The 24,816-nt window shown below is 41.7% G+C and overlaps 1 protein-coding gene across 3 annotated transcripts in view; it reads right to left on the bottom strand.

Annotated features, from left to right (window-relative positions):
- Positions 1-24,816, bottom strand: part of Zmynd11 (zinc finger MYND-type containing 11) — a 581,274-nt gene that overhangs the window by 114,041 nt on the left and 442,417 nt on the right. Inside the window, exon 1 of one of the 3 annotated variants that reach the window (XM_008841329.3) lies at positions 169-386. The exons of the other annotated variants lie outside the window; for them this stretch is intronic. The gene's annotated coding sequence lies outside the window, so the exon portion shown is untranslated. Of the gene's footprint in view, positions 1-168; positions 387-24,816 lie in introns of those variants that run through there. 3 annotated transcript variants of the gene reach the window in all.

The following is a 24,816-nucleotide window of genomic DNA, read 5'->3' as shown; positions in this document are numbered from 1 at the left end:
CTCACATGGCCGCGCGTCCCTGCTGGGCCCGTGGGCGGCCCCGCGGCCGAGCCGCCTGGGCGTATTGTCCGCTCGCGTGTCCGCACCGGGCCGGGGGAGCGGGCCGGACCGCTCTGGTGCTCTAGCGCCGGGCGCTGCACTCGCCTCCGCCTCCCCGCCCGCTCCTACCTTCCCGCGACCTGTGCTCGGTGGCTGGCTGCACGATCGGGCTCAGCATGTTCTCGGGGCTCCACACCCGAACTGCATGTCAGTGCACACGTGCGAGCTGCGTGCGTGCGGCGCGCTGGAGCCGGGGCCCGAGGGCAGCATTGTTAGGGTCGGGCCTGGCCGGTGGGATGGACCTGCCTGCACTTGGCTTGCATGCAGCATGCATGCGTGCGTCTGCACTTGGCTTGAATGCAACATTCATGCAACATGCATGCGTGCGCCTGCACTTGGCTTGCATGCAGCATGTATGTGTGCGCCTGCACTTGGCTTGCATGCAGCATGCATGCGTGTTGACCCGAGTGGGCATGATCGCTCCCCCAAATCTCACAAAGACAACCCCCCTTATATGCACAAATGGAGTTTTAAAAAAATGAATGGACCACCCATCCTCACTCTGGCCAGAACATGACAAATTGGAGTGAGGACTAGATTATCTTTTCTAGTAATTCTAGATCTAATCAGACGTGGTCCCTTAAGCTATGTGGCTTAAGAAAGTCTTGGGGGGCGGGGGGGAAGTCCCAGAGATAAAAACACATACAGATATCATAGGTGGTTCTAATGACCTTTCTCTGCTAGGTTTTTCCAAGGCAACTCTTTTGGCCAAAATTGCTTACTCTTGCTCTCCTTGGGCATAAGCACCTGAAAAACCATTGAACAGAGCTGGTCTGGAGGAGCTTAGAAAGGAGAGGCCTTGAGTCGGTCTTTGATGTACAGTGGTTAAATAATAAAATCTTTCCAATTGTTAATAACCCTGGTTCTAATACCCACATCTCAGTTGGATTTGAGGTTTTTCATTTTGTTTATTGTTGTTGTTTGGTTTTGTTTTACATGTGTGTGTTTGTTTTCCCACCTCAAAGAACATCATGAGATCATTTAAATTCACTCAAGTAACAAAATATGTCATTAAGAGGCTGGTGAAATGACTCAGCAAGTAAAGGCACTCACCACCAAGCCTGACAACCTGAGTTTGGTCCTAGGACCCATGTGGGAAGAAGAGACCCATGTACTTTAAACTATGCTATCAAAACTGAACAGATGGCTGGAGAGGCCCAGAAGAAATTCAAGCCATGCACAGTTGGAACACTGGGCTGGAAGTTCTAACAATCACCCTTTTAAGTGAATCACCTTTTAAAAACTGAAAAAAAAGTGGGGCTGGAGAGATGGCTCAGCCATTAAGAGCACTGGATGCTCATACAGAGGACCCTGGTTCCTTTCCCAGTACCTACATGGCAGCTAACCATGGGGTGCAACTCCACTTCCAGGGGATCCTATGACTGCTTCTGACCTCCACAGGCACTGGGCACTGCATGATACCGGTGTACTTACACACAAGCAGGCAATACACTCATACACATAAAAAATAATAAATAAAAAAAACTTTAAGAGTCTGTTGTTTCATCTATAAAGTAGAGGAATCCCTGGTTCTATATTTCTACATATTTGCAGAGGTCACTCAAATGTTACAATATCACACACACACACACACACACACACACACACACACACACACACAAGGCAGTCTTTTAGGAAAGAAGGGACTTCGTATTTCCCACTTCCCCCAATTATACTGAATAGGTATTTACATTATTACATTTTTATAGACATCTCTCATGTCACCTACTGTAAATTAGATAACATATGTCTGACGTTTCCTAATCCTTTGCTCTCATTTCTCATCCCAAAAGGTTTGTTAAAACTGCATTTGTCCATCAGCTGAGTGATTCTATGTGAATGGGTCAGATAGGTTTCTGAGACTCCCACACACAGACCTCCTCAGTTTTCCTCCGCCCTAGCCAACACTCCCTGTGCCTAATGATAGCTAATCAACAGATTACTTTCTCCACATTCTGCTTTGAAAAATGTTATGTAAATACAGAGGGCAGGGACTATTCAAATTAAGAGTGGAAATTTTGTCTGTTTAGAAAACAAATATTTTTACTTTATAGGACTCTCTTTTTATAAAGTCCAAGGGATGTAAGCCATACAAAAACTGAAAACCTTTTCAAAAGCTAGAAGAAAACATAGCTATATATTTATAAGATTTTGAATGGAGAAAAAATATCGGGGCAGGGTGTGAAAGAAAGTCAGACGACACAAAGAGACTTAGTAAATTTGACTCTGCAGAAATGTATAAATTGGGCCGGGTGTGATGGTACATGCCTGTAATCCCAGCACCCTGGAGAGAGAGGCAGATGGATCTCTGAATTCGAGGTTAGCTTCAAATACATAAAGAGTTCCAGGTCCGCCAGCACTACATAGGTAGACCTTGTCTAAAAAACAAACAACAACAAACAAAATAGAATAAATCATATATGTCAAAAACAAGTATGGTCTTATTCTAACATATGTCCTTAGGATTTTATGCCCTCCTTCCTTCGTCTCATAGTAAAGGCCAGGATGTGTTCACAGTGGAAGTTTCTTCCCGAGTTCACAGAGAGCTCCTGGTTTGCTGATTGTTCACATGGAACCAACTCTTGTGCCATGCCCCTGAAATGCATTGTTTTTGTCTTGCTTTTTCTCCTAGGTTTGGTTTGGTTTGGGTTTTCATTAAAGGCTGAGGTACATAAACGCTAATGTATGTATGCCTCCTTTGAGAGCTAGACTTAGTGCACTGTGTAGCATTAGCTACAGAAAGCCTCAGAAACGCAAATGAAAAGCACCTTACAGAGAAGTACGTGAACTGAAAGCCTCAGGTTGTGGTAAGGTGAGGGAAGGTGACTAATGTAAACCAGTGAAGCAAGCAGGCCCAATCCAGCGAGCTTGATTAAATGTGGCTGGGGACTCAGAAACACATAGAATTTTTTTTTTTTTTCCAATTTAAAGTAATAGCAACTGCAAGCCCGCGAAGTGGCTGGGCAGGCAAGAGTGCTTGACAGCAAGCCTTCTGACCTGATCTCAGTCTCAGAAGCCCACACACAAGAAGTTGCTGCAGCTCCTGTCTGCAATTCCAGACTGCTGGGCTGTTAGGAGGCAGAAAACAGGAAAATCACTGGGAAGCTTGTGAGGCAGGGGCAGAAAAAAGACAGAAAGCAAGGTGGAAGGAGAGAACCAACTCCCAAAAGGTTTTCTTCTGATCTCCATTCTGCACACACACACACACACACACACGCACACACACACACACACACACACACACACACACACATGCACCATGGCACACATACAAATAAATCTTAAAGTAATAGCAACTACCTTTCAACTGACAAGAATGTTTTGTTTAGTGACAAATGATCCTCATAAAATGGAGATCATAGAAGTGAAATTAAAAGATAGGAGTATATTCGTGTAAGAAATCAGAACTAGAATACAAATCATTAAATGTTAAAAACCTATATCACATCAGTAAGAGAAATACCAATATTCTGGAATCTCCCACCCCCCCCCCAAAAAGACAAAGGTCATGGACAGTTATAAAAGAATAAAAACTAAGTATCAATATACACACACTCAATTCTCTAGTTAACACAATGACTGAACAACATGACACTTTTTCCTGTGGCAGAATTCTTTCCAACAGTCATGTTACCAAGAGTCAGTGACGTAGAGCCCCTATGGACTACTGGTGATAAATTCAGTCAGCCTGAATCCTCACATTCAATACCCAGGGCCTTGAACATGCTTGAGCAAAGTATTCATACACATAAAACATAGAGAAAAGAATGTTTTAAATTATGGGTATGTTTACGTGAGCTGCAGTTACTGACAGTTGTTAGCTCCCTGCACGGGTGCTGAAAATTGAACTTGGAACTTCTGCAAGAGCAGTATGCACACTTAACCACCATGCCTTCTCTCCAGCCCTCCCCTATGTTTAATTTCATCCTAGTCCAAGTCTCAGACAACAACCTCCCCCTCCCCTACCTCCACCTTCAGGTATCTGCACAAATGTCACTCTTTACAAAGGAACTTTCCTGAAGCCATGTCTAAATAAGGTCTTCCCTGTATTTGTCTCCAAGCCACAAGCTCATCTGTCATGCCATGTTTACACACATCCAGGTGCCCAATACGTGTTAAATGAGAAATGCTGAAGGGAAAATTGGTGATCTCATTTGAAAGCAAGATATTTTGTTTTTAAATAACATAATACTGATGGCCCTGTCGTTTAGGTATATAGTTTTTCTTTTGCATTATGTATGAAGCTGAGTTGGCTCATGCTGACCAGGAGTTGAACTCAGTCGTTTCTCTACCATGTTTTTTGAGACATGGCCTCTTACTGAACATGGAGCTAGCTTTCAGCTAGACAGGCTGGCCATTGAACCCTTGGGATTCATCTGTCTCTGTTCCCACCACCAAGTACTGAGATAACAGATACACGCTGCCAAGTCCAGGTTTTACATGGGTTCTGGGGATCTGAACTTGGGTCCTCATACTTGCACAGCAAGTAGTTTACCCATTGAGCCATCTCCCCAGCCTGTAGTTTTTCTTAATGTATATCAATTAAAGCTTTGTGGTACTCAAATTATTTTATGCATAGGTATATTGTAACTATCTGTAAAATGGTACCTAGGGATATTAAATCAGCTAAAGACTGTGAACTATCTGACACCTGATAGCCCATCCTGGAGTCAAAGAGACACAATGGTCAATGACTGATCACAGGTGCATTAAAAAATGTTTTATTATTTTATGTTTATGAGTGTATTGCCTGCATGTAAGTAAGTTCACCCATGTCGCGTAATGCCCATAGAGGTCAAAAGAGGGCATCGGGTCCCCTGGAACCAGAGTTGCAGGTGGTTGTTAGCGGCCATGTGGGTGCTGGGAACTAAACCCAGGTCCTCTGCAGGACTGCTGAACCATCTCTCCAGCCCCCACAGGTGCGTTTTAACTCCTTGTGATCCTTTCCTATCTAACAGCCAGGTCTAGGGCAGGCCTGGAGATTATAGCCAATTTCCGATTCTCCCCAGTCCCTGGCTAATTGTTAACAGAAGAATCCGAACAATTTCAGCCGGCATGGAAACCTTTTCAGATTTCTAGTCAAAACCACACTTTTAGAAGGTACTCAGCAAGCACTGCCTTGTATTAGTTACATACCTTTTGGCAAGTGATAACTTCTCCCCATATCAGCTCCTTCTGCAACAGAAGGAGGGGTACTGATTGCATGCTACATTCCCACTAGCACAAAGCTTTTATGAACTCCAGAGATCTGTGAGCATCAGTTTTCCAAATCCTGTTGTTTTTGTTCTTGTTGTTGATGGTGGTAGTGGGGGTGTCTGTGTCTACACATCCGTGTATGCATACATGCAAGTACATACAAAAGCCAGAGCTGAACACTGGGGTGCCATTCCTCAGGCATGGTCTACCTTTGTTTTGAGACAATGTGTCTCACTGGCCTGGAAGTCACCAAGTAGGCTGTGGCTGGCCGGCCAGCAAACCCCAGGGATCTGCTGTCTCTACCTCCCAAGAGCTGTGAGTACAGGCATGTGTGTTCTGGGGAGCAAACCAGGACTTCTGGTTTCCCCACTGAGCCATCTCCCCAGCCAGCTGCCCTGCCCCTACCCAGCTTCTTTTGAGGCCCTGTGAAAAGCTCTTCTCTGCTTGGTCCTCCTTGTTCCTTGCACTCAGTTCTCTTTCTGCTCGGCTGCCTTTCTTTCCTTTCCCCCCATCTCTGCTTGGTTGGTCAGGCTGAAAGTGCTTATGCTTCATGGTTTTCACAGCCTCTGCACCAGTCACTGGACTGGTGACTAGGTGTTGTCAACCCTGTCACCCAGCATGAAAGCAGGGGCTTGTGGGGAGGCTCGTTCTTCTGTTCCCTGCTCACATGTGGATAGTCACGGCCACATTCCAGGGTGCTCTTGTCTTCTTCGTGTGACCATTGAAGTCAGAGGAAGACAGACTTCAGAGTCTTCCAGAGACAGGCAAAAGGCAGAATGCGCTCACTCTGCAAGTCCAGAATGTTGAATCATTAAAGACTCAGAGCCTCCTCAAGAATCTCGCCTGTCCAGGCCTTGGGAGATGACTTGATGGTAAAAACAGACAGCAATGCTGTATTTGACCACGTGGAGATGTAAACCTGTTTTGGTTTTGGGTTTTTTGTTGTTGTTTCATTTTAGCTTTTTGAGACATGGTCTCCCTGTAGCCCCAGCTGGGCTGGAACTTCCTATGTAGACCAGGCTGGCCTCGAACTCACAGAGATCTGCCCACCTCTGCCTCCCAAGTGCTGGGACTAAAGGCGAAAGCCACCATGCCCAGCCATTAACCTGTTTTTTTGAGGCTGACTTTTTTTTTTTATACAGAAATTGGCTGTACAGCAAATCGAGGGCCAGCCTGGGCTACCCATTTCTATGTGGTAACAAATGGAAACCTATGGGAAATATTTTGAGTCCCTTTAAAAATCACTACAGTGGACTATGGATATAGCTCAGTGGTAGAGTGCTTGTCTAGTATGCACAAGGCCCTAGGTTCAATTCCCAGTACCAACAACAAAAATACCCATTACTGTGGGTATTCTTAGTGTTTAAGGTTTTTCTCTTACATTCTCTTCCTTAAGCTTTGTGATAGTTGAGGTTATAATCCCAGAGGAACTCATATGTAAGAAAACATGGTGTTTTCTTCTCATGCCTCGGAGCTGCTTCTTATTTTGCAGGATTCCCCCTCTCTCTGTCTGTTTCTGTCTCTGTCTCTCAATATTTAGAGAGGCTTTCTTTTACATGTGGATAATCAACAGAAAGTTATAATTGATGCCATCAGTACACATGTTTGGGTTTGTAACTCCAAAGTATAGAGAGAAAATTTTTATTTTATTATTTAAATTTTTAAATTTTATGTGTATGAGTGTTTTGCTTGTATGCATATAAGTACGCTGCATGTACGCAATGCCTCTGGGAGGCCAGAAGAAGGCATTGTATTCCCTGGACCTAGAGTTACAGACAGTTGTTAGCTGTCGTGTGGGTGTTGGGAACTGAACCCAGGTCCTCTGCAAGAGCAGACAGTGCTTTTAATTGCTGAGCCATCTCTCCAGCTTCTGAGAGAAAAAATTTAAACCCCAAGGAAACAGGGACATTTAGATGGCAAGTCCAGATAGCTTATTTTTACCTTCTAGAATTAGTTTAGAATATCCTTTTGGGTTCCTACTCTCTCTTTATTATTTGAAGGAAATTTTATGTCACTAAATTGCCCAGTGTTTCATCTCTTAAAAATCTGGAAAAAAATCCCACAACTATTAAGGGCTGGAGAGATGACTCAATGGGTAATAACACTTGCTGTGCATGCCTTAGGACCTGAGCTTGAATCCACAACATCCATGTAAAAAAGTAAAAAATAAAAAGCCACGTGTAGTTTTATATGTCTGTAAACACAGCAGTATGGCAGCGGAGACAGGCAGATGCTTAGAAGCTCCCTGTAGTCAGCCTGGCCAAACAGTAACTTCCAGTTCAGTGAGACACACTGAAGGCAACAGGGGCAGGGTGGTAGAGGAAAGCACTCCATCCTCTTCTGGACCCATGTGTGTGCATGGGCACACATACCGACATAGTCATGTGCATGTACCACACACAAAAATAGAAAATTAGAAAGTTTGTCAAACCTTTTTGAAGTATCAAGAAGTTAAAATCTAGAGGAAAAAAATGAAATGAAAAACCAATAATCAAAGAGCTGATTTAAACTTTCTACAAAATTATCATAGAACAATAAATAAATAAATAATAATGAATTTCCTCCGTCATTTGCCAACAGCTTGCACAAATCCAGTGGCTCCTTTAGATTATGTGTCATGGTAAGAGGAGGCCAGGCAAAGCTAGAAAGCCTTACTTCCTTTGTTTTTGCTTTGAGTTTAACTGCTCTAAGAATCTCAAGCACCGGAAGTCCTGTATCCTCAACTGCCAGGCAGAACACTTGATTCATCTCTTCCCCTTTCGTTTCTGTGCCCAGGTCAGCTGGGGAGCCACTTGGAGCATTGGGGTGCTTTCTGCGCTGTCTCCTGGCTGGGGAGGCCTGTGCTCTTTTCACATAGGCATGCTCTTCAGGGTTGGATTGCTTAACACTTGAACTCATTTCTCGTCTTCTTATCCCTGTTTGCAAACACTCCTAGGAGTGAAACTAAAAGCAAAACTTAGTGCATTTTTAGTTTTTTAATTAGCAACTGTATTTTTGAAATGTTTATTATTTATTTATTTGTGTGTGTGTGTGTGTGTGTGTGTGTGTCTGTGTGGGTATGTGCACGTGCATGCATGTGCCATTGGAGGCCAGAAGAGGGCATCATATCCTCTGGAGCTGGAGTTATAGGTGGTTGTGAGCCGCTTGTTGTGGGTGCTGGGGATCAAATTCTGGTCCTTTGCGAGAGCAGACAGGGCTTTAACCACTAAATCATCTCTCTAGCCCCCCACAATTTAAGTTTTTAAATGACCACTATGGAAAACATTAACTGAATATGAATTATAAAAGATTGAGATGATTATATAATTCTTTATGTATTTACTAATTTTCTGAATGCTAGTTATAAAACCATTTTAGCAGCTAAGGATATAGCTTACTGAGAAAGTGCCTGCCTGGCATGTGCAAGGGTCTGGGTTCAAGTCTTAGCACTACAAAACAAAACCCACCAAAAAAAACCCCTGTTTTTTTATAATTAATATTTACTCCCAAAGGTTTCTGTTATAGGTGTTTAGCTATCCATGTCTTGAAATCCTCTTAAAACTATTTTATTTATTGTTTTGATTTTATGTGTATGAATGTATTGCCTGAATGTATGTAAGTGCACCCATGTATTGCAATGCCCACAGAGGTCAGAAGAGGGTATTGTATTCCCCTGGAACTGCAGTTACAGACGATCGTTAGCTGCCATGTGGGTACTGGGAATCAAACCTGGGTCCCCTACAGGAGCAGTCAGTGCTCCTAACCACTGAGCCATCTCTCCAGCCCTTGAAATCCTTTATTAAGTGCCCTATTAGATCAGCTAGGTGTTTTATGTGCTCTTATGTAATAGGAATACGTCCAGTGAGGTGGATCAGTGGGTAAAGGTGTTTGCCACCCAGTCTGATTACTTGAGTTAGATACTAGAACTCAGTATCTAACTCAGTATCTGAGAGACCTAGTTCCCTCAGGTTGTCCTCTGACCTCTTCATGTTCACCGTAGGACCCATGTGCGCACACACACACACACACACACACACACACACACACACAAATTTTTAAAGAACCGTACCTAGCAACCGTACCCGGGCATCATGGGAGGGAAGGAAGGAAGGAAGGAAGGAAGGAAGGAAGGAAGGAAGGAAGGAAGAGGGAGGAGGGAGGGAGGAAGGAAGGAAGGAACGAAGGAAGGAGGAAGGAGGGAGGGAGGGAGGAAGGAAGGAAGGAAGAAGGAAGGGGAAGGAAGGAAGGAAATATGTAACGACAAGGTGGATGAAAATGTTACAATTTATTGGTAGGATAAAATTTATGTAACCATTGCAGAAGTTGTTTATAAAGGTTGCATTTTCATGGTAAGTGAAAAATTAGAATACACATTATGGAAAATGATTATACCATATAAAATGAACATAGATACTTAACAGAAAAAAATCTACACGGAAACAAAATGCTAACTCTATTAACCTTTGGCAAGTAAGACTATATGTGATTTACACTTTCTTTTTTATGCTTTTATTTTCTTGAGCCTGTATTCATTTTACAATTATATAAATTAAGCTGTTATAAAAGTGAAATACTGTTTTTAGAAGACTTGCTCTATAACTAAACTTTATTCATTTAGCAATGTGATCATCTTCAAACATACTTTATCATACAATTGACAGGAAAGTCTAGTTCCAATAAAATTTCTATGAGCAATTCATGCTGTTAAGAGAGGATCATCACTCCTGGAATCAAGCTGAAGCCATATTTATAGAGCAAATAAATTAAATATTAATATTTTTTCACGTCAAATAGATTCAACCTTTACATTTCTTTTCTGTTCTTTTTCTTGAATGGTGAAGCTCTTAATTTTTCACAATGTTACTCAAGGGTTGACCTTTCTTACATTGCTTCTCTCCTCCTCCTCCCCCTCCTCTTCCTCGTCTCCCTATATTGAAACATATTCAGAATATGATGAAAGAAAGTAAAAGTTCAGGGGCTGGAGAGATGGCTCAGTGGTTAAGAGCACTGGCTGCTCTTGCAGAGGACCTGGGTTCAGTTCCCAGCACCCACAGGGCAGCTAACAATGTCCATAACTCTAGTTCTAGGGGATCTGACTTTCTCTTCTGGCCCCTGTGGGCATTGCATACATGTGGTGCACTTACATACATGCAGGCAAAACACTCATACACATAAAATTAAAGATAAGAAAAATTTTAAAAAGAAAAGCGAATGTGAGCTGGAAGTGTGGCATGGTTGGTAGAGTCCCTGTCCAGCATCACAAAGCCCCAGGTTTGCTCTCCAGCCTGGCGTAAACGGGCGGTGTGGCCTTATAATCTTAGCGCTTGGGAGGTGGTGGCAGGGGACCAGAAGTTCAAGGTCATTCGACGTACAATGCAATGAATTTGAAGCCATCCTAAGCTACATGAGTCCGTATGTCCAAATGAAATAAAAATAAATGTGAATCCAGCTATTAATAATTCTTTAGGATAATAAGAATCTAATAAAATAAGCGGAGTCTACTTGGAAGAAATTCCTCAGAAAGGCATTTCATGTAAATTCTGTGAAAGTTACAAAAGAATCACCATGCAACCGATATCAAATAGGCTTTCCGCCAGGCAACAGGACACCACGCAGGAAACGGCTGCTACATGTGCTGAAGAAGTTGAGACTGAACTTTTGCCACCTGTGCCTCTTGACATCAGGAACCCCAGATCATTATCCTGCATCCAGAGACTCAACACACATGTCAGGAGATTATCTGACCCTCGTCATGGATTGTTTTATTTCCTTTAGACATTCCTTCCTTTATCATTGATTCGTCACTTGTCACATTGGCTCTGTTCTTCTTCAACGTTCAATTACAGTTACCTGAAAAGGAATTTTTACTGTTCTGCAACAAATCAACACAGCCTGGTATGGATGCCTACTGTCCCTGCCTCCTTTGGGGCAGTGAATCAGAACTATCTACATGCGTGTCTTGTGGATTACAGTTTCTGAGTTTGAACTGATTGAAAGAGTTTCCTTTAAACACAACATTCAGGTTGGTCATGGTGGTTCAATGGGTAAAAAAGGCGCTCGCACTCGCCGTGGCATGCACGTGACCCCCACATGAATAAATAAATAAATATAAATAAATCAACCTCACAGCTTCCAAAAGTCAATGCAATGTTTTGTATGGGCAGATATAGTTATGTTGCGTGCTACTGGTCATGAAGGCAAGACATTTCTATGTGTGGTGGTTCACACATTTAATCCTAGCACTTGGGAGGCAGAGACAGGCAACTCTCTATGAGATGGAGGCAGTTGGGTCTGCATAGTGTATCCTAGGCTATCTGGAGCTATAGGAAGACATTGTCTCAGGAAGAAGGAAAGAAGAAGGAAGGAAGGAAGGAAGGAAGGAAGGAAGGAAGGAAGGAAGGAAGGAAGGAAGGAAGGAAGGAAGGAATTCTTCCTGTGGTGCTAAGGAGTTGCATTAAGAAAGTTTATTTATTCTTTAAATTTAGCTTTGATAGTTAAATCTCTTGTACAATTAGGACCTGCATTCATAAAACTAAACTATCATGCTGTGTGGATGTGACTCATCTGGTCACCTCATCTAATCCTCAGTAACTGAGTTTTGGTTGTGCTGGTGGTGGTGGTTGTGGTGGTGGTGGTGGTGGTGTGCGAGTGTGTGTGTGTTTGAGGATTTGTGTTTTTTTCAGGGGCAAGTTCTCAAATAGCCCAGGCTGGCCTTGAACTTGCTATGTACCTGAGGATGACCATAAACTTCTGATCCTCCTGCCTCAGCCTCCCAAGTACTGAGCTTACAATTGTACACTACCAAGTTTGGCTCAAAACTGAGATTTTTGAAAGATCAAGTATCTTATCTTGACTCAGAGTTGATGAATCACCTCAGACTTTACTCCTTGACTCCAAGGGTTCTGAGTTTTTTCTCCCTCACCACTCCTAGTTCATGAGTTCGTCCTTTGAGATGCAGTCCTCAACTCGGAACACAATATTGTAAAGAATAGACTTTAATGCAACATACACACATAAAGCTCTCCATATTAAAAGTTCTATCCTTCAAGACTGGGAATGTGGCTCAGTTGGCAGAATGCTTGCTTAGCATATATGAGGTCTTGGGTTTGATCCCCAGCACCTTCTCTAATCCCAGTACTTAGGATTTGGAGGCAGAAGAATGAAGGTTCAAGGTCATCCTCAGCTACAGAGCAACTTTGAGGCCAGCTTTGGCTCTGTGAGCCCCTATTTTTAAATAAATAAGCAAGTAGATAAATAAGCTGTTCACTAGAATAAAAGAATACAAATTGCCTTAAAAGAGTCACATCACTAAAAAGGCCATTGTGGTTCGTTAGGTAAAGGTTTCTGCCACCAAGCATGATGGCCTGAGTTCAGTCCTGGGACCCAGACAGGAGGAAAAAAGAACCAACTCCTGTAAGTTGCCCTCTGTTACACATGCACACCATGGTGTACGTGTGTGTGCCCAGTCCACCCGCCCACAACAAAGGAATTTTAAAATGTAATCAAAAATCAAAAATAAAAAGACCTTTAGGTACAAAAGGAGAGCAAAATTTAAAATTCCTAATGTACAATATTTAGATGAGTCACTGAAACAAACAAAAAACCTGTCCTTTCAATCATTTACTCACTAGGACCATAGAGTTCGCAAGTGGGCACGGCCTGGTTCTTTCATCCAGGAAGATTTCTTGATGACGCAGATGGAAGACAAGGACTTGCAAAGAACAGTCAGGTTGCAGACTTCAACTTTTTATATTAATTCTTTTATCAAAAGAATCAGCCTGAGTGACATTTTTTCAATTATAATTTGAATTATATATTTTTGTTAGTGCTAATTTTATGAAATCACATTTGTCTTTGTGTATAACTAGGTGACACATCCCATTTTCTGCCAGAAATTGTGACTGGGTTGCTTTCTACACCTATAGATTTGCCAAACTTGAGAATGAAAGTCGTAATTTTCAAAATAAAGGTGAAGTCAGAACCGACTCAGTATATAAGCATCATGGGAAACAGGAAATTCATTATGATCATGTTTTTCTTCATCTATTACACTAAAGTTGCTAAATTTATTCTTAAAAGTTGTGCTAGCCAGATGTGATGATGCATGCCTATAATCTCAGCACCTGGGGCAGTGACGAAAGAGGATTGCTGGGGGTTCAAGACCTGGGATACACAGTGAGTTCAAGGCCAGCCTGAGATACATAAAGAAATCCTGTCTCAGAAACAAGCAAACAAAACAAAACCCCACAAAGACAAGCCGGCAGGTTGGTACATGCCTTTAATCCAAGGCAACTGAGGCAGGCGGATCTCTGTGAGTTGGAGGCCAGCTTGGTCTACACAGCAAGTTCCAGGCCAGCTGGGGCTACAGGGAGACCCAGCCTCAAAAAATCAAAAACCAAAGACCAAACCAAAAAAAAAAAAAAACCAAAAAACCAAAAACACCAACCACCAGCAACAACAAAAAACTCAAACAACATAGCAATAAAAGTGTTGATATGTCTTTTCTGTTTCTATCTCACACAAAGAATGATGAACACTTTCTTTGGATATTTGTATTTTACAAAAATCATTTTAGAAATATGAATTAATTTATGTTTCTTCCCTCCCTCCCTACTTCTTTCCTTTACCTCATGACTTTTTGTCTTTTGTCTATGGTTATATTTCCTTTAAAGCTTACTAGCGTCAGAGATGGGGGTGTAGTTTAGCTGGTTAAAGTGCTTTTCTAGAATGCACAAAGCCCTGGGCTCATCCTCACCGCTGTACAAACAAACGGTATGGTGACACATATTTGTGATCCCAGCACTTAGGAGATGCAGGCAACAGGATCAGGAGTTCAAGATCATCCTTGGTTACACAGCAACTTTGAAACCAGCTTTGACTACAAGAAACACTATTAAATAAACAAACAAACAGCCAGAAAAAAATTACTGTACTAGCCACAGGCCTCTGATTATCTTGAATATATGTTCCTAAAGAACTGAAAGTAAAAAACTCTATGATCTGGCATGAACATCATGTTTAACGTGTTGGTCCAGAACTCTGTTATCTTATGGAAGGATGGAAGGAAACTGGGTTATTGACAGCACTATCAAGCCTCAAACATCCCTTCCTGGAGCTGGACAGATGGGAAAGCTGATGGAAGTTAAGGATTTCTGATGTACAGGTAAGAGGTACAGCGCCTGACTGACCTTGTTTAATCACAAGAGGGAAAGAACGAAATCCAATTCCCATATTTTTGCCTGAATACCTGCAAGAATAGCGTTGCCTTTTGGGGAGATAGATGCTCTTTAGGGGGCTCTTGAGGTTTTACAGTGGAACCAGGAATTCCATTCCTGATGTTAAGATTTGGTGATGCTGAAGGCAGAGAGAAGCCTCTGGTAAGCAGCTGGGCAGAGATCCAAAAATCAGGAGCTCACGAGAAAGGGAAGAAAGAACTGGGAAACTGCATTTGGGAATCAGTGGCTTACACATGTCACCTAACACCGTTGGACTGCAAGAGGCCACCTTCAAAAAGCGTAAGTGAGAAAGAAGGGCACCCAAAGTTTCGCTCTGTGGATCTCCAGGGAGAGAAGAAGTCGATGATGGAGTCCAGGAAGCTGGCTTGTGAAGGAGATAGACTGGAGTCAGACGCCAAGAAGAAAATGCTGTCAGCATCTAGAACCCAAACTCGTACTAAAAGTCAAGGAGAGATTCAATCTGTGAAGGCAGATGGGACCTTTGAGTCTTCCTAGTGAACAGTTTCTTTACTGGAATAACTTGTACTCAAATTGGTGTCACATTATTAATTATTTTCCTCATTTCAGAAGAGGAATCTGATGTCCTATGGAGGTGAAACAGGAGGATTCCTAGTTTGAGGTTACTACTGACTACATAACAAGACTGGGGCCCGTGGGGGATGGGGAGACAGGAAGGGGCCTGGAGAGATGACTCAGCAGTCGAGAGCACTTACTACTCTTTCAGAAGACTACCATTTTGTTCCCAGCACCCATGTCAGGCAGCTGACAGCCACCTGTAACTTCAGCTCCAGAGACCAATGTCCTCTCTGGCCTCCATCAGTGCGCGCGCGCGCGCGCACACACACACACACACACACACTAATTTTTTAAATATTAAAAAAAAGGAAGGAAACGAGGGAAGAAGAGACAAGGGAAAGGAGGTGGGGGAAGACAGGAAAGGGAAAAGAAGGGTGGAGGGGGAGGGGAGAGAAGGGAGAGGAAGGGAGGGAAGGAAAGGAAATTTGAGAGAAAACTTCTTTATTTGATAATGCTCTTTATTAACAGGAATCCTAGGCTATAGGAAAGGTTTTGATAAAGGGGATTCAAGACACTGTTCCCCATCTACTTAAGTCAGGATTTTGCTGTTTTGCAGATAAACCAAAGTTAAATGAAAGTAACATCCCATTTACTTTGCTGTTCCTCCTAATATCTTCTTGTGTTTTATTTATGTGCCTATTTCCTTGCATTGATTTGAATAATGGAAAGTAGTGTCTCTTTCTATGCCCCAGAGGATCCTAAAGGCAGCAATAGCAATGTATTTGTTGAGTACTGTATGTTGTTCCTTTACAGCTACGGTCTATATGATGTAACATTTAAATCTCGATACTGAGAAGATGGCTCCATTGCTAAAGTTCTTGCTGTGTAAGCATGAAGATTCAAGTTCAATAGCCAGAACACAAGTAAAAAGCCAGGCATGATGGAATGTACTTGTAATCCTGAGGCAGCAGAGACAGGTGGATGCCTGGGGCTCACTGACCAGCCAGTCTAGCCCAGTTGATGAACTCCAGGTTCAGTGGAAGACCCTGTCTCCAAAATTACTGTGGAGAACCAGATTCTCAGGATGTCACTTAGCATAAACTTGCGGCCCCTCCACATGCACACACTTGCCCACACAAATGTGCACCTACACACACACACACACACACACACACAGATCTTTACAGGCAAAAACATGCTTTATTCTTTAAAGTCTTGAATATCACAATGAAGAGTCAAACAGGCAACAACAGATAAGCTAGATGTGATGGTGCATGCTGTAATCCCAGGACTCAGGAGGCTGAAGAAGGAGAATCAGAAGTTCAAGGCCAGTCTGGAGTACATAGTGAAACTCTTGTCTCAAAAATAACAAATGAACAAACAAGAAAAAAAATTTTAAAAGTGAGTGAGAATAACAGTATTCTCAGACAGACTTGGAGAGCAGTTGTGAATTTGATTGCTCTCACTAACCTGGTTGAAAAACAACCCCCATGGCAGAGACAGTATGACCAACAATTGACAAATGAGAGCCCATGAAACGAAAAACCTTTGTACAGCAAGGGGCACCATCATTTGAGTGAAGAGATAGTCTACAGAATGGGGGAAAAGGTTACCAGCTATACAGCTGACAGAAGGTTAGTGTCTAGAATACACAAAGAACTCAAAAAACTTAACACCAAGAAAATAAAAGCCATTAAAACTGGGGCAAGGAACTAATCAGAGTTACGAAAAGAAGAAATAGAAATGACTGAGAAATATTTCAAAAAGTGCTCAATAACCTTAGCTATCCAAAAAATGCAAATCAAAACTACTGTGAGATTTTATCTCACCCCAGTCAGAATTGCTAAGATAAAAAAACCAACAACATCAAAAATGACAAGAAATGCTGGCATGCAGATTCATTATTGGTGGACTGCAAACTGGTGCTGCCACTGTGGGAATCAGCTTGGAGGTTCCTTCAAAAACCAGAAATAGATTGTCCACATGACCCAGCCATGTCACCCTCTAGCAAAGGACTCTGAATCCTACTACAGAGAGACCTGCTTGTCCACGTTCATTGTCACTCTATTCACAATAACCAGGAAATGGAAACAGTCTCAATGTCTATCAACTGATGAAGGGATAATGAAGATGTGGCACATTTACACAATGGAATATTATTATTCCGTTGTTAAGAAAAATAAAATTATGAAATTTGCAAGTAAATGGCTGGAACTGGAAATCATTATTTTAAATGAGGTAACCCAGAGCCAGAAGAAAAAAACATTCCATTTTCTCTCTCATATATGGATGCTAGCTTTGGATCTTAGACTCTTTACCTCCTTGAGAGTTATTGGTTGATAGGGTCCCACAGACCCCCAAACATTACAGGCTACTGCCATCACTCTTGATCACCCTCCAGAACATGATGGTAAGACCCTATTGCTGAAGACACCACATACATGAGTCACAGAACATGGAGAGATCAAGCTGGTTGACTCGGAGGCTTCATTTTATTATGAATACTTGTTTTATCTCTCTGTGAACTACATGGACTCTCTAGTTAGATGGACCTTTAAGGAACATAGGAAAGACTGGAGGAAAGGCAATTCCTTGGGCTGAAACTCCAGGTCACTGTGTCATGAAAACAAAGGTCTATGTTAGTGTACTTGACACATTTTTTAAATGTCTGAGTCCCAGATACAGCAACACATGCTAAAAGGAAAAAAAAATATGATGTTCAAATTAATAAAAATATATCATAGGTGATTTTTCATTCTTCACTTTATAAGTGACTTTTTCATCTTAATTTTTAGTGAGTATATATTCACTGTGTGAAGTGATGGATTTTATACTGACATTTTCAAGTGTATCATGTATTATGATTATGTTTAGCCCCGACTACCCTCTCCTGATCCCCCTCTCTCCTCCTCTGCCCAAATAATGCCTCTTCTACATTCATATGTCACACGTATATACATATACACATGTATACATATACATATATGTGGACATTATCTATCTATCTATATGCAGCTATATATGCCATCCTTACTTTATTCCTGTAGAAAGCAAACACTTGGCAGGGATTACTAGTTCTTTGAACTGTGCTAACAGAGAACACGGGGTGGGAGTCTTCGGTGATTGGTGTTTCTTGGCCATGGAATGTCTCCCACAGATGCTTTTGCTTTCAATTGAAAAAGTCACTGAATATTGTAGAAGACATAGACGTGACACTTCACGTGAGATAGGGCTGTTTTCATCTTGGAACTCTCCTTTCTGAATTTTCAGCTACTTTTTTCTGTTATTATTTGGTTTTCTGAGATAGTCTCATGTAGCCCAAGCTGGCCTTGAACTCAGTATGTTTATGAGGTTGACTTTGAATTCCTGTTCCTTCTGTGTCCATCTCCTAAGTGCTGGGATTACAGGTGCTTGCCCTCAGACCACCAGCTGAAAATTTTTAATATACTGGTAACTTCCTTCTATATGAAGGCAAAATAGAAACAAAATGCTCATGTGTAGTAACATAAATGGACAGAAGTATTTATCACTAAGTGTCCACACAGTATATTAATTCAAATTGCAGAGGACGGTCTCACCAACATTAGAGACTCATCTCAGCCTGTTAAATGATGTAAAATGATAACCATGGTTTTCAGGAAATGTGTCAATGTAGAAGGTAGGATGCTGATTTAGTCTATCTTCACACACATATATCTACCAAAAATCTAGAAACATGCTCATTCATGCTTTAGGTTGGTAATAACGATGGCTGAAGGATGTTTTTAGAGTCCCAATACTTCAAGTACTCTGTTTCAGAATCTTTATTCTGCACCTGTCGTATTTTAAAATATTTTATTTATTATTATTTTGTATGTTTGAGTGTATTGCTTGCATGTATGTATGTGAGTGCATGTATGTATCTGTGCTGTGCAGAGGTCAGAAGAGGGCTTCGGATTCCCCTGGAACTGGAGTTAAGGACAGTTTATAGCCACCATGTGGGTGCTGGGAATCGAACCCTGGTCCTTTGCAAGAGCAGTCAGTGCTTTAACCACTGAACCATCTGTCCAGCCCCCGATGTCATATTTAAGACGCATGGACTATAACAAAATAATTTAACCATGTCATGTTTTATCACTCGAATACTTTCGAGCTGACTTTCATATAGAGCTATTCTTTTGCTTCTTTACAGAGGCATTTCAAGTAAGTTCTGCTTTCATCTTTCGAAGGCTCATGTCAGCCAGGAATAGAGCTACACATGTGCAGTCTCCGCACTCAGGATGCTGAGGCACAGGGACTGAGAGTTTGAGGTTGGGCTGGTTAGTTTTTGTCAACTTGACAGAAACTGGAGACATCTGGGAGGAAGGAGCCCTTACTGAGGAATTTCCTCCTTCAGACTGGCCTGTGGGACTTTTCCTTGATAGCTAATTGATGTAGGAGGGTCCAGCCACTATGGGTGGAGCCAGCCCTGGGCGGATGGGGCTGGGCTGTAGAAGTAGCTGAGCAGGGGAAGTAGCAAGCCAGGGGAAGCAGGTCAGTAAGTCTCATTCCTCCACGGTCTCTGCTTCAGTTTGGTTCCACCCTGACTTCCTTCAACCATGGACTGTAATTTGTAAACTGAAAGCAACCTTCTCCTGAAGCTGGACGGCAACAAAAAAACAAATTAGAACAAAGATCATCCTGGGCCAGGTTCAAGGACAGCTTGGAATACATGGTGAGACCCTGTCTGAATAAAAAAGAAAAAAAAGACTGATGTCTTTTATTTCTGCACACAGAAATAAAGAAATAAAGGAGGGTGTATTTTAATGTATTATTTGACCAATAGTGGATGTAGATTCTTAAATCCGGTTGTATTTCTGTTTTTTCCATGACTTCTACTCCCACCATTTGGAATACTAAATACAATCACAGCTCAGATCAGTTCAGCTATGGAACCAACCAGAGAGCTGCTCGCGGGGAACAGAGGAAACTGGGAAAGTGACTTGTGCTGGACACTAGGCAGGACTGTAGTTAATAAAATGTCATATTCAGCAGATTTGTTTTACAAATAACAGTGTTTGACACTGGCCGGGAGAGATGGCTTAGCAGATAAGGGCACTTACTGCCATTGCAGAGGACCCAGGCACCCAAATCCCAGCTCACAATCATGTGTAACTCCAGTTCCAGAAGATCCAGCACCTTCTTCTGACCTCTGTGGGCACCAGGCATGCATATGGTGCATATGTATAAATGTATGCAAACACTCATACACTAAAAGTATATGCATATGTGTATAGATGTATATTTGGTCTTTTGACTTGAGACAAGGTCTCCCTGTAGCTCCAGATGGCCTGGAACTCACTATGTAGACCAGGCTGGCCTCCAATCCAGAGATCCACCTGCCTTTGCCTCCCGAATGCTGGTATTAAAGACGTGTGATACAATGCCCAGCGATAAATATATATATATTTTTTTTAAATAAATAATTTATTGAGAATTTCATACATGCATATAAGGTATTTTGATCAAATCCACGCCAACTCCCTCCCCTCCAACATTCCCCTCTCTGAAGAGGTAACACTAAACTCTTTTAAGGATTAGATACAAACTCCCAAATACTTTTGGCATTTTTGGACTTTGGAACAGTGTGTATTGCTAACAGGCCCAAGGACATTTTGATTTTTAGCCAAGAAACTGGCTACTTTTCTTTGAGGTCTTTTTACCGTAACTGCCTAGCCAGTTCCTATAGCCAGTTCCTACCTCCTATTCTTATCATACCATCCTCTGAAGGGGTTACCCAACTTGTGGATAGGGAATCGGGACTCAGACCACTCTGGCTTCTTCCATGCTGAACAGGGACACAGGGTGAGGCAATTAGTGGGTCTATCTAAAAGACTCCCAAATTGTATAACTCTTATCTCTAAGGGGAAAAGAAAGTCCCTGAATCATGAATAGGAGATGTGAAGGAGAAGTAAAGGCAAGAGTAATTAGCATTACAAGTTCTAGATAGGGAATTAGAAAAACCTCAGAACAGGGCAATTTTCAAATGTTGATATGAGAGTCCATTGGAGTTTCTTGACAAGAACTTCGAAAAGCATCCCTCTATTGGGTTCCTCCTCATTTTTCTTTTGTCTGCCAAGGCTGGAGTCTAGGGTGATGGATTCAGGATTTGCTTTCAGGTATTTTGAAAGGTGTTGGAGTAGGCAGGAGCCAGGCACTCTCAGGCAGTCCCCTGTGTTCTCAGCCCCTATGCCGGAGGGAGGCTGGAAACAGGCACTCTCTGGCGGTCTGCTGAGATCACAGCCACTACACAGATAGAGTTACTTTTTAATATATTTAATTAACATATATAGAAACAAAAATGGGTTTTGTTATTACATGTTCATGCATGCATATGGTCATAGTTTAGTCAACTAGTTTAAGGAACAAAATATATATCTAGTCAAGGTTTATCTGAGAATATTTGTTTTTTTACCCAAGCCTTATCTGCATAGCTCATGATAATTAAAAGTACCAGACTGGTGGAACTAACCTTATTGGATGTTTAACAGCCATACCCTGAGGCCTATACTAATGTGGTCAGAGGGACTTCAAGACAGTTTTTGCCCCTTGCCCTCCAAAGTCTACTATGTTCCAGGGGACTATGGAAAATCTCTCAAAATGTCCTGTAACTGTGGTGAGTCATCTGTCCTCTTGTTCAGGGAAGCCATGGAGACCCTATGAGATGGACTTGAACTTGTGTCCAGTCTACAAAGAAGAGGGTCAACTTAGAGGAAACATCTCATTCATGCTTCCAAGTGAAGCCAGACATGGTTGAGTAGGACCTTTGACTTATCTTTACATAGATTGAACTGGTAAAAGAAAGGAGCCATGGGCTCCTCCCAAATCCATTCCTCCCCGAGGAATAGATCCTCAAATGACCTTAAGTGTAAAAATAAATTGATTTATTTGGGCCAACTGTATGGTCTTAAACACCCAAAAGGAAAGTATAATCAAAGAGTAAAGTCATCAGTATATTTCTTTAAGAGTTCAAGGGATTACACTTCCTAGACATTAGGCTTAAGTCTACATAAAAAGTTAGACAATTACTTCTCATTGATGATTTTGTTCCTAACCAGATAAATATATTTTTTGAATATTGTATTTATTTTTTATGTGTATGAATGTATTGCTTGCATGTAGGTAGGAACACCCATGCTGTACAATGCCTGCAGAGGTCGGAAAAAGGCTTTGGATCCCCCGGAACTGGAGTTACAGGTGGTTGTTAGCCACCAGCCAGTGCACTTAACTGCTGAACTGTCTCTCCAGTCCCAATAAACTTTTTTTTAAAGTGCTTGATATATACACAGGGAAGAGATTTTATGAGTTGGCCCTTTAAAGATTCAAGTGCATATTATTTTTCTACATTTAAATATTTACTTACTTATTGGTCTTTTAAAACTAAATATAATATTTAATATTCACACATGCATATGTGTCTCAATCCAATCCTCCCTACCCTTCAGTCCCCCTCCTATTCATTCCCCCCTCAACCTGATATTCTCTCTCTCTCTCTCTCTCTCTCTCTCTCTCTCTCTCTCTCTCAATACCAGCTGAGTCCATTTAGCACTGCCTGTATGTGCATGGAAGTGAGACCCTCTACTGAAACATGGGTAGCCTCTCAGGGCCTACATCTCTGAAGAAAAGTGACTCTTCCTCTTCTAGTAGCCATCAAACTGGCAATAGCTCCTGAGATGGGATGGGACTCTGTGGGGCCCTCCCCATCCATGCTGGGATTTTGGCTGCCTTGATCTTGTGCCAGTCTTTTGTATGCATCAACTGCGTATTATTAATTGCCTGCGTTTGTGTGCATGTGCATGTGGAGGCCAGAGAACATCCTCAGCTGTCATTCGTTAGATGCCATCCTTATTTACTGAGACAAGGTTTCTCACTGGCCTGAAATTCACCCAGTAGGCTGGCCAGGGAGCCCCAGGGACCCACTTGTAGGGAGATGGCTTTACTGGCCGAGCCATCTCCCCACTCTATTTAAGGTTTTATTAACAATTTCCACTCCTCTGTGTGTTAACCTAGTATCTTGTCATCTTGGGGAGACAGTGAGAGGAAAGCACAAAGCCTTTTTCAAAGTTATTAGAATAGTTAAATTCTAGACACTGACAAAAGTATTGCTTTCTAGAATACCCTGAACATGGAGTCATATTCCTGTAATCTCAGCACTCTGGATGCTGGAATAGAAGATCATGGGTTTGAGGCCAGCCTGGGGTACATAACAGGATCTTGTGTCAAGAAGAGAAACAAGTTCTAGAAGGTAAATTGTTTAGAGTTTGTGTTAGTTTATAACTTTATATAAAAGGCTGAAATTCAAAGATGATTTCTTTCTAAACACTGTTACTTTTGCCCCAGCTGTTTTCTTTGCGTACAACATGTGAGATGCCAAAGAAGGACAATTTGTGAGAAGCTTGTCTGTATGAGCTGGCAGGACAGGGCGATTAGTCTGGTCTTGGTTGCTATACGAAAACACACCTGATGCTATGTCATTTGTAAAGATAACAGGCTTCCCCTGAGAGCTAAGCTGTCTTCCTGGCTCTTGGTAAAGGGAATCTTTATGTGATTTCAGCAACCTTGTACTCTTTTGGACTTGAAGGCATCCCACAAAATAAAATCTATATTAGAGATGAACTAAAGGTCTGATCATTTTTATCCAGGAAATTTATTGCTATTTTTTTGTTGTTGTTTCATTTCTTTCTTTTTTAACTTTTACAAAAACTTTATTGAGAATTTCATACATGCATAAAGGTGTTTTGATCAAATCCATGCCCACTCCCTCCCCTCCAACATTCCCCTCTCTGAAGAGGTAACCCTAAAATCTTTTAAGGATTAGATATAAGCTCCCAAATACTTTTGACATTTTTGGCCTTTGGAACAGAGTATGTTGCTAACAGGCCCAAGGACATTTTGACTTTTGCCAAGAAACAGGCTACATTTCTTTGGGGTCTTTTTACCCTAACTGACTAGCCAGTTCCTACCTCCTATTCTTATCACACCATCCTCTGAAGGGGTTACCCAAATTGCCAATAGGGAATAGGGACGCCGACCGCTCTGGCTTCTTCCATGCTGAACAGGGACGCAGGGTGAGGCAATTGGAGTACCCCTTCAGTGGGTCTATCTAAGACTCCCAAATTGCATAACTCTTGTCTCTAAGGGGAAAACAAAGTCCTTAAATCATGAATAGGAGATGTGAAGGAGAAGTAAAGGCAACAGTAATTAGTATTACTCTAGACAGGGAACTAGAAGAAAGTCAGATCAGGGCAATTTTGATATTTCTTTTAACTGCCAATGTGGGTCTGAAGAGATGGCTCAGCAGTACTGATGTTTAAAATCAATATAATGACTCACGGGAAGCATTTTAAAACCTTTATTTTGTGTAATCACTAAAGTCAATAAAATATTTTATTACATGTTTCCTTGGATAAAGAAGAATTTGAGTCATTTTCATTGAGAAAAGAATAATATTGGTTTTAGCACACAGAGGAAAATAGTATTAGAATAAACTATTACAAAATTGAAACTTCAATGTAGACAGATATGTAATTTCATATAGGTTTAAAATAAAAATTAAATATATCTATGAAACAATTGTTCTAATAATAAACTGAGAATATGAAAACAGATCAGAATTAGAATTGCCAAGACATTATTAAAACTAATATAAGGCTTATACAGTATGTTCAGTATTTCAGAAAGGTAAAGCACTTTTTTCTCCGTGCATATATACCAAACCCTGTTTCAACTCTGACCCATTTCCCTTATACAACTTCCCTTCCCTTCCCTTTCC

This window comes from Nannospalax galili, unplaced genomic scaffold (assembly GCF_000622305.1).
Source record: "Nannospalax galili isolate Female #2095 unplaced genomic scaffold, S.galili_v1.0 scaffold399, whole genome shotgun sequence".
Taxonomy (NCBI): domain Eukaryota; kingdom Metazoa; phylum Chordata; class Mammalia; order Rodentia; family Spalacidae; genus Nannospalax; species Nannospalax galili.
The sequence above is the reverse complement of the archived record's forward strand: the minus strand, read 5'-3'. Positions and strand labels throughout refer to the sequence as shown.